The 10,411-nt window shown below is 41.0% G+C and overlaps 1 long non-coding RNA gene across 1 annotated transcript; it reads right to left on the bottom strand.

Annotated features, from left to right (window-relative positions):
• Nucleotides 1–815: 815 nt before the first annotated feature.
• Nucleotides 816–9,996, bottom strand: LOC110975387 (uncharacterized). The gene is made up of 4 exons (XR_002597685.2): nucleotides 9,365–9,996; nucleotides 5,247–5,537; nucleotides 4,612–4,724; nucleotides 816–2,669 (listed from the first exon to the last, which is right to left on the bottom strand). It is a non-coding gene; the product is annotated as an uncharacterized LOC110975387 (long non-coding RNA).
• Nucleotides 9,997–10,411: the final 415 nt, after the last annotated feature.

The raw sequence follows: 10,411 nt of genomic DNA, 5'->3' as shown, positions 1-10,411 counted from the left end.
TCACTGACATCACGCAGCCGAAAAAAATGGTTGGGATAGCCAAACAGTTACTACAAAAGCAGCAGTGGATAAACAAGACATCCAACTTGCTATCCTTAACTACCGAAACACACCAATGCAAAATACCAACAAATCCTCTACTCAACTACTCTTCAGTGGAGGAACAAAGACTCTCCTTCCCACAATGCAAGAGCTACTTAAGCCAGTCTCTAAAGTAGCGGAGAAAATTACTTATCATAACCATAAACAAAAACAGCACTTTGACAAAGGCACAAAAGAGTTGCAGCCACTTCACGTAGGACAACACATACGGCTGCGAAAACATGAAAAGTGGAAAAGAGGAAAAGTGATTCGTAAAAGTGATAACCCTTGATCGTGCATCGTACAAGACATGAATGGACAAATATTCACTAGGAACAGACGACATCTCAAACCGGACAATGTACCACAAATCATATTCAGTTAGATGACTACGATGACTATGCAGAAAGTCTAGATAGCTCAGTTTCCAACACACATCCACAGACTAAGGTGACACAGAGTGTTGAGAAATCCAAAGATAATTACAGCACAAGATATGGACGGAAAGTCCAAAAGCCCCAATACTATGGTTTTACTTAAATCACAATAGTTACCCTGTAGTGAGCAATACTTCAGTAGAATAGACACTGTAGTGGCCAAAGTGTATTGTGTTAAATTGACGTTTACTAGCCAAGCTATGGAGGCATATTTTATAACAATAATAATAACCAATGAATAAATACCAAACATTTATTCATGCAGTCTACAGAAACAGTGGGAATGTTTCGCACAGATTTGGAATGAATGCGTCCCAGCTCTTGGTACTTGTTTTATTTGAATGAATGCACTGAACTGTATTATTTCAAAATTTCCTAACATTTCTCATGAACTCTATAATCTGACTACTATCCTTCATGAAATGATCCAAATGCGTTCTCAATCTCAACATGTCCTTTGGATTCTTTGGGATTGATGTATTATGCAAGGAACTTTGTTTATAGCAACGATCTCTTCAAAACATTAATTAAAGAAAAGGGGATGTGCTGAGTATGCATTTCTAAAGGGCAATCCTTGAGCCAGGCCATGTCAGCTTGCTGACACTGTAAAGCCAGAGCCACTCTCTATTTTTATTAACACACACGTATATATCATACTATATAGAACAAACGCCAACACTTGCCATTAGTGCAGCTAGCAAGTAACATATGAGCTCTGCATTTCCGTTGTGTGTAAAGTATGGTGTACACCACCCAACTTTAAACAATGTTCATAGTGATTTTGAGTTGGGAAATGAAGATAGAGAGGCCAGTACCAAAGGTGAAACAAAGTTTAAGCTACTGGTAAGAGAATGGGCAGTGAACAGCAACATCCCCTCGTGCTACATGTATGTTTGTTTCCGACTGGCGATACTCAAACCACACATCCTAAATTTACAAAAGGAATCTTGGACTTTGATCTTTACTTGTACGGCCCCAATACAATTAAAAGACATTTCTGGAGGGAATTGTTATCAGTTCAGCATATATAGAAAGGTGTGAAGTCTTCCTGGGCATCTAGTTCTGATTTCCTTGCCATTGCTGACAAAGATAACGCATGTGTATGTCTGTCCACTGAAACGTTGATGGAGTGCGCTTGTTTAAGAGTACCAGCGAGCAGTCTTGGCCCAATAATCATCAGTTTACCGTATGAATACCACTACTTAGATGATGAGGTATTTGGCAGTCTTAAAGGGCTCGTGACGTTGTGTCAGTGCTTGCTAAAAACATCCTTTCTGAAAAAATTGCATTAACAGGTCCTTATTGAAAAATACTACTTTAAACATGAAATCAGGCAAGAAAATGTATTGAAATCTAAATCTACTGGCCCCGGGGAACTAATTCAATGCATTTCCTGCTTGTTCAGAGTCAGGCCCCGCAAGTATTTTCTAAAAGTGTACTTTTACTGTAATGACCTATAGCACTGACCCGATGACGAATATTGTTCATTTCTTCAGATTTCTGTTGAGTTTTCTTTTTTATCCTTATAACACACTGCTTTGTGGTAGACTTAGACAAAAAGGTTAATATCTTTCGCAGAACCGATAGTGTTCCATCATTCCACATTTTACATGTTTTACGAATATGATAACCATGACACACGACTTGATGTTACTTGAGGTAAATCATGGCTATGATGAAGCCCAATGAAAACTCAATACCAGAAATATTAAGCTTTGCCAGTAATACATGCAATGGTACCGGTACATGTGTGTACATGGATGCCAGTACCAAATATAGCAATAATGTGTCATTCCTGCCAACGGCTCACCAGATTGCTGTAAATATTTATTACACACACAATCCTAATAATGATAACACTGGACATGTTCTTATTCAAATTTTGAAACATTTTGTACTTGGAAATGCAATGCCCAGAATTCCATCACATGCATGTGTATTTACAAACACTTCTATACTGCAGCTGTGAACCTGTCTTCAGTTGCCATGCCTCCCATCATCCTTTGCTTCTCTTTCTTTGGTAAAGACTCCAACCTGGATATGGTAAGATGGCAACAATCTTACCAGACACATAGGCTCTCTCTGTAAGGAGCCACACTTGTCCTGGGTCCACCTTGTCCTAAAGCACCTCAGCAGCGAACTCACTCCACCCTAGTAATTGAGTAATAAGAAAATTTTCAATATAAGCTATGCCAAAATTACCTGGCCCCAGGCTGGAATTATGCAAGTGAATGTGACAATGGCTGCAGGCACTTCCTAAGTAATTTGGACAGCCATGTAATGAAATTTGGGTCTTAGAGGACTTAGGTAACGATGAGCCCACAGTGTCAGATTACATTCAAACTCACATTTTCTGATTTCCCACGTACTTAACTCCAAATCACAGTGCATATTTATGAGTGGCTTTGATATTTCTTAAAAAAAAGAATAAAAAGGCCAGGTTTGGCTCTACTGTGGAAGGATTGCAACAGTGGTTATTGGCCCTTCCTGTCTCTCTGTGTAAAGTTTTTGCAATAATATCTACACGTAGGCTGCATCCGAATCTGTTGTCTAGAGCTAGGTCTAGGTCTTCACTCCATTGAAAGTACGTGGAGACGCACAAGACAATAGACCTAGCCGTAGCTCTGGAAGCCTGTTTGGGACACGGCCTAAGACTGTACCAATGTTCAGCAGAGTTGGCAGACACTGCAAGATCTCTGAAGTTGTTTTCCAATACTCATATTAGTCTCTTTCTCAGGCTTCATCTCTTTTGTTTACCACCTGACTTTGAAGTTGTCAGCACAAAAGTAATAATGCCACAGGAATATCAAAAGGGATGCAACAGAGCAAAATACTGAAGTGTCTGAATTTAATTTGAATGATATAGGGTTACAACTGGGGACTGATTTTGGTATGAAGCCTAAGACATAGACAAAGTCCAGTATTGGAGAATGACCTAAGGAATGCAGAGAGTACTGTGAAAACATGCGACAATGAACACTAAAAAAATAAGCTGGATGGAGGAAAGCTAAGGCTTGAACTTCCCAAAAGGTCCTCAAATTAGGTTTGACAAAAGTATCTAGAAACATAAACAAAGTAAGAAAGCCAAACTTGACTCAGCCTCAAGTATATTTCTAATAAGCCATTAGTGAGTAACCTTTGAGCCAAATCTAGTTCCATGTGCTATCTTATTTCACATAAACATAACAATTCAAAGTCTCCAGACTAAAGACCCTGTTGCTATACCTCGTGATTCGGGGCAAGCTTTTGCATAGCAACCACCATCTCTGGAATGGACTGGTTCCTTTGTGCCCTTCTCGTCCATTGAGAACAGTGTATTGATGCCAGGCGTCTCTTATGTAACTACATGTAAGCAAAAGCTTGTCCCGAATCACGAGGTACAGCAACAGTGCCTTTAGTCTGGGGAATCGGAATTGTTATGTTTATGTGAAATAAGATAGCACAGTGTACCACATTTTGTTCAAAGGTTAAGTACTCGCAAATGGCTTATTAGCAACAGTCTGACTTTGAAATCTGTGAATGACTCCTTTGGACAAAGCATGTTCATAATACATGAAAGTGTTGCACACTTTGCATGAACAACAGTTTGAGTACAATATGTTTGTTTCTAAGGATGCTTGGGTGTTAAGTTTTGTACATACATATCCCAATTGTGATATTCCCATTTTGGGGTTTACTTATTACATCTAATGAATGCAGCTCAGTTGGTGTTCATGGGTGCAGCATTGCTAGACCACTGGGTGTGCTGTGACCACCATGGAGTTTGGCCCACATTAAACAAAGATAATGACACATATTTAGACTCTGCATTTTGCCCAATTTTGCAACTTCTTTCACTGTCCAATTGTAATGCACACAATGGGTGGATCAATTTCCTGGATAACACAAACTGTGCATTTTGAAAATAATCGTACAGTGATTCTTACATTTGTATTGCAAAACTGAAATTTCAAAACAATAATCCATTTTGTGCCACGTACATGTACGTGTATTTAAAAACTGCTAGCAGTCCTTTCAAGAATTATGACATGTAAGCTTATGCATCCAGAGACCAACACTATCCCTGGATGGAGAAGATAGGTGGGCAACTTACGTGCTCTATGAATACACAATGAGTTTTGAAACTGAGGACATCAGTACATGTAAGGTTGTTCACACAGAGCCATCAGGATCATCTAGTGTGTTGGAAAAGTTACCTCAACTGTACTGAAAATGAACAAAAAAGAAAGGAAAAAGTTATTATTACCATGCACAGGTACATGTATATGAACAGTACATGTACGTGTGCCAACACACACATGTACAAACATAATGTTGATGTCTACACTGGACAGAGTTGGATCTTTCAAGTTCCATGCACATGGGCTGGGATTTTTTCATTTACAAATTGAAGGCAATACTATGCAAAGAATTGAATGTGAAACAGATTTTTTATTGAAATATTGCAATGACAAACAGGTGTCTGTAATGAAAAGGATATTGCTACATGTACTGGTAATGCAGATCCTGTGTTTATGACTGGACATCGTGCATATGACAAAAAAGGGGCAACCAAATGCAAGGAGATCGATGGCCTCCAAAACTAGAGAGTGAGAGATCACTTTGCTGACATTTTCAAGCAATTTGAGCTCACTATAAGCCTGAAGAAAATAAATGTCAGAGCATAAGACATCAGTACTGTACCCCGTCCATCACAACTGACATTGTCCCGTAGATGATTTCACTCACCTGCGATTGCCAATAAGCATGACCTTTCCTTCCACGTCGAACTTGACAGGCAGCAGAGGAAGTCCATCGCCATCATGGCTAAACTGACTCAGAGGTTGTAGGAGACTGAACACACCAAGATCCGAGTCTACCAGGCTTTCTCCTGATGATCAGTTACTGGGTAACTGGCTGTGGTGCTGACTGCAGCCTGGATTAATTCCTAGAGTGCACTATACATGTATGTCTGCGAACAGTTGCCTTACACACAGTACATACACATACGGTGTCAGGTTGCCATTGTCATCAGTCATGCTGCAAGAACAATATGGTAAAATGCATACATTACATAAAGTTTAGTAAATCTACTGACAAGTGAAACTGCCACACTTCACATGGGCCTGGCTTTTCAGTTTTGGTTTGTTTTTAAACTCCCTGGAATTCAAGTTTATTCCAGGATGTCACTTTTCTGAATGCAAAATACAATTTCAACTTCAAGGAGGCATAACTGAAATATGAGCAAACAATACTGGGATGTCATATTTCAAACATTCTGAGTAGTCAATGCATGTAGACTCCACTTGAGGACATGTCTGTCCATGTTCTTGCTAACTTCTGGACACCTCACACCAACTACTGGTCATGTACATGTAGGTCATGTACATGCTAGCTACTGTATAAACTACAAGTACATGTATTTCTGTGGCATAAGCAAATCACTGAAAATATTCAAGCAACACATTTATACATGTACATGTATGTGAACAATACGGACGATTCACAATAGTGCTCCTCCAAGAGTTTGCAATACGTTGGCCAATGCGCGTTTGGAAAGGGTCGACAGATTTCGCGTGTTGCGATTGGCCAATGCGCTGCAAACTCTTGGGGGTGCACTATTGTAAAATTGTCTGTATTATAAATCCATTGCAAACTGACATTTGACCTTTGCTATATTGGAGTAACACATGAATCATAAATCCATTTGAGCATTCCAGTTTCTTCCAAATTTGGGGGAATCTGTTATGAGCAGGAGCATGGGGTGTTGTAACAATAATCCTTCAGTGAGGAGTCATCTTGTGCATGCAAGTTTTATGCACATTTAGTATGGGACATTCTGAGCTTGTCAACGGGTACACAAACAGGTTGGGAACTTCCTTCCAGCCCATCTCTCTTGTGCTGGTGTGCTGGTTAGAGTTCCAACTGGGGGTGGATAATCCTACTAAGTTACAATGCATGTGTATAGGAAAGTGTTTGTACAATTTCAAAGGATTCACAACATTTCTCCTGCAATTCAGTTCAAGAGCCCTGAGCTACACCAAAAGAGGGTGCAACTTTTCCAGCAACTGAGGTTCCTTTGGTGGGAACTGCACTTTGATGGATCCACTGGTGGCAAAAGACGGGGAGCTGGCTGACTTTTTCAACTCAGTAAATGTAAAAGCAAAAATGCATGTACAGTGGCAGACACGGCTGATACTATTTTCTTGTGACAAAATCTCTTTCATAATTAATTAGTGCCAGGACACTTGCCACAAATACCCATGTCCAGATGTCTAGGGCCTAATAAAAACACATGAAATTTAACCAATGAAATGGTACCGTACATTGGACGTTAATTCCCACCTCCAACCTCTTTTCCTCTCTCTATGATCCTTTACAAGAGATGAAGCCGACCAGGCACTACGATATCTCTCGTACTCGTATCTGTAAACGTATCCAAGGAGTAGCCCTCACACACATGTTCATGGTCTTAAGTTTGAGCATGGCACGCGCAAATTTATGCATAGAGTATTTGGCAAATCATATGATACTGTATACATGTAGGTCAATGGTGCATGCAACCCGAGCTTTGAGCCACCAGCATGGCTTCTAATTCTGGTAGTAACAGAGAGCCACCACAGATGTGTGGGTGGCTGGGGGGGAGGTAGGATTCTTTGGTTGGGGCTAGCTTAGATTACCTTTGGGCCAAGCTGGATAACAAAAAGCACATGGGTTTGGTGGGGTTACAAAATATTAAGTTAAGCCCAGCACTTTTTGCGATGCTGTTCCATAATGTACTGGTATTGCAAGATTAATTTCCTTGACAGGACATCAAGGGTCCATGTTGTGACTCTCGTTCAATTGGTTCTTTTTGTCATGTCGGCAAATAATGCAACCAATCAAGAAAGTTTCGGCACTTCAGCATGGTTGACTGATTTAATCAACTTGATTTAAATGCGGTAGTTTCCACTTGTACATGCATTTTCCATAAAAAGTTCCACTCCAGTGAACTTTGAGGGTCTTTTTTCAAAACTTTGAGTTCACTTTTAAACTGGTACAATATGTTCATAAGTTTATGCATATTACCCTTGGTACCTGCACGTCAAGCGTAGAGGAACTCTATGTACTGTACATGTACAAAAGCACATTGTACATGTACATGCTGTGTTGCATACATGTACGTGTACACCTAGCAATATTTCACCTCGGCTTACCGGTAGGCAATGTTTAAAGGAATCAGCAAATAAGAAATATTTTTATTCATTTAACTAAAAACCCTCGAAATTGCACCTATGGGTTTCAATTAACATCATTTAAAATGTTTGTTTTGCAATTATAACCCATACTTTGATGTTTGTTTGGTTTTATGATAATGCATATTTGCATATTCATGAGCAGAACTATGATGTCGTCCAAGGAGCTGAATCTCAATGTTAATCTCAATGTCTCTAAATTAACTACTGTTGTCTAGATTTTTTAGCCACTGTTATGGCAGATTTCATTTTCTTTAACAATTTATTGCTGTGTAAGCATTTGGCAATACTCCAGCAAAAATCCTTTTCACAGAAATGTTCCCAGATAGCAAATTTGGGGTTCACAATTTGAACACGAAAATATGCAACCTGAACCATGTCTTCCTGGATTGGCATCAAAGCAAAAGCGCCCTCACTTGTCAAGAAATGCTTGGTTAATTTTTAATGTTTCAAAAAGTACACCATTCAGTTCACATACATGTAACTCAAAAGAGATGTCAAGCAGTCTTCATACATGTACATGGAAGAAGAGTACAGAGATCCAAAAAACGTGATTCTAAGAAATATTCATTTCCTGGTTCCTTTAGGTGTTTTTGGTATTTTAAATCAAATTACTAATTACACAGATAAACCTGTCTCTATACATCATCTGAAGGAGAGTGGTCGGAAATATGGGGACTGGTATCCAAATCAACATAGACATTCATTGCGTGAATACGCTGCACCTGTTGTCACATGACCTACATGTACGCCATCATACGACTACCCCCAGAACTGTGCATGGGGTTCAATGTCCACCCTGCTTACCCCCAGAACTGCGCAGTCCGACATCTGTTCCGCTCCTATGAGCAGGACGGACGTCGGACCCCACAGTTCTGGGGGTACGCCCTGCTGTGGAAGTGGGTGGACGTCGGACCCCACAGTTCTGGGGGTAAAGTACGGCCACAGAGAATGCAGATGTGTGCAGATCATTGAGGTATGGTAGAATCCCCAGAACTGTGGGGTCCCATGTTTTCTCAGCAGGGCAGACATCGGGGCAGACGGAACTTGTCAGGGTGGACCCCACAGTTCTGAAGGTAGGATGACAAGTGAGGATAATAGAAAAACCTCAATTTTTGCCAATAATATAGGTTAAATGCTACAAAATACACTTGTGCCCTTCCCCCAGAACTGGGGTCCGACAAGTCTCCTCTCCCCTCATGGGAGAGGAGCAGACATTGGACTCTACAGTTTTCGGGGTAGACCTACTCATGGTACTTGTGATTGTGCCTCAGCCATAGTCATGATAGTTCCATATACTATAGTTAGCTATAGGGTTTTAACCCCTTAATTAAGAGGAAAATTTGCTTCAGAAAGTGCAACCACTGCAAACTGAGGGTTTCTCCCGTATGATTGCAGGGCACTTCTCATGTCTCAAAATGCCATAGCAGGCATTAGGCCCCACAGTTCTGGGAGTAATTAAAGATGGACCCATTGAGGCCTGCCATAGAGCTAGGAACATGAAGTAGTGCCTTACTGTTCAGGATGTTGCCAAAGGTCTGACTTCAACTCTGGGTTCATCATTCACCGAATGCAAGAATTCTAGGGGTAATTATAAGGTCCACTTGAAAGACGTGTGATTATTTTACTCACATTCTCAACATGTACTGTACACGTAGGCCTAACTAGGATGTGGCTGTTGTCCCGACAAGACTGTTTCAATGTTCAAATCTTCTCCACCATGCCCACTGCCCTCGCATTTTGCGTATTTGTATATGAAGGTCAGGCTACACGAGATGAGGCTGGAAACTTGCAGTGGCGCTTGATGTTCGCTCGCGAAGAGGACCACGACTTGTACCGGTACCATCGTGATCGCTGGGTGTTGTGAGAGCGAAGATGAAAAAGTCCGATCCTTGCTCGGCAGACAGATCTGTTGCAATGAGGACACGTGGTTGTACTGTCGGAGATGAGCCAGCTTAGGTACGTATAGTGTTCCATATGTGCCAGTCGCATTTTTCGACGGACGTCGCATTTTTCGACGGGCATCGCATTTTCAACGTGTGTCGCATTTTTCAACGAGCCTTCCAAGACTGCGCCACAAAGCGAACCCAGTACGTAGCCTCGCCGTCTTAAGAGCTGGCTTACTGTGTAACATGGTGTTGTATCACATGTTGGTGTGATCATGGAGCGGAGGTAGAATCACATCATGGTGTAATATGGTGCGTTGCACGAGGCAACGTGTACAGTCTTGGGACGCGCGAAATCGCCGCACGGTCGTGAGGTCATTATGATATGGACCACGCGTACTACTTACCTTCGAGAAAATGGTTCTTGCCTGAGAGGAGGCCAGTTTTTTCCTTGTTGAAATGTCCGACCACTTATTCCGATGAAGAAATTTGAGCCGTTGTAATTTCCTGCCAAGGGCGAAGCCATATGGTTCGTACTTGTGTGCCGGTCAGTGGACAAGTAGATGGAGCTAGCATAGCTAGCTAGTGGGCAACCCCCATTTTTTGTGTTCTTTCATTAATAAATGCTCATACGTTTCGTTTGTCCGCTTTCAGTCAGCATTCTGTAAAGTTAGATTGCCTTCCGTCTAGCTAAATAAGTTTGGTGAACTGAACTCAATTCAAGTACATATATTGTACATGTATATGCAGAACCCTTTGGTGGATATTTGACCAACATGTGATTTGCGAATAT

The sequence above is a fragment of the Acanthaster planci genome, linkage group LG20, assembly GCF_054643075.1.
Source record: "Acanthaster planci isolate LZ-2023a linkage group LG20, COTS_SCS, whole genome shotgun sequence".
Classification (NCBI taxonomy): Eukaryota; Metazoa; Echinodermata; class Asteroidea; order Valvatida; family Acanthasteridae; genus Acanthaster; species Acanthaster planci.
This window is presented reverse-complemented; position numbering and strand designations above follow the sequence as displayed.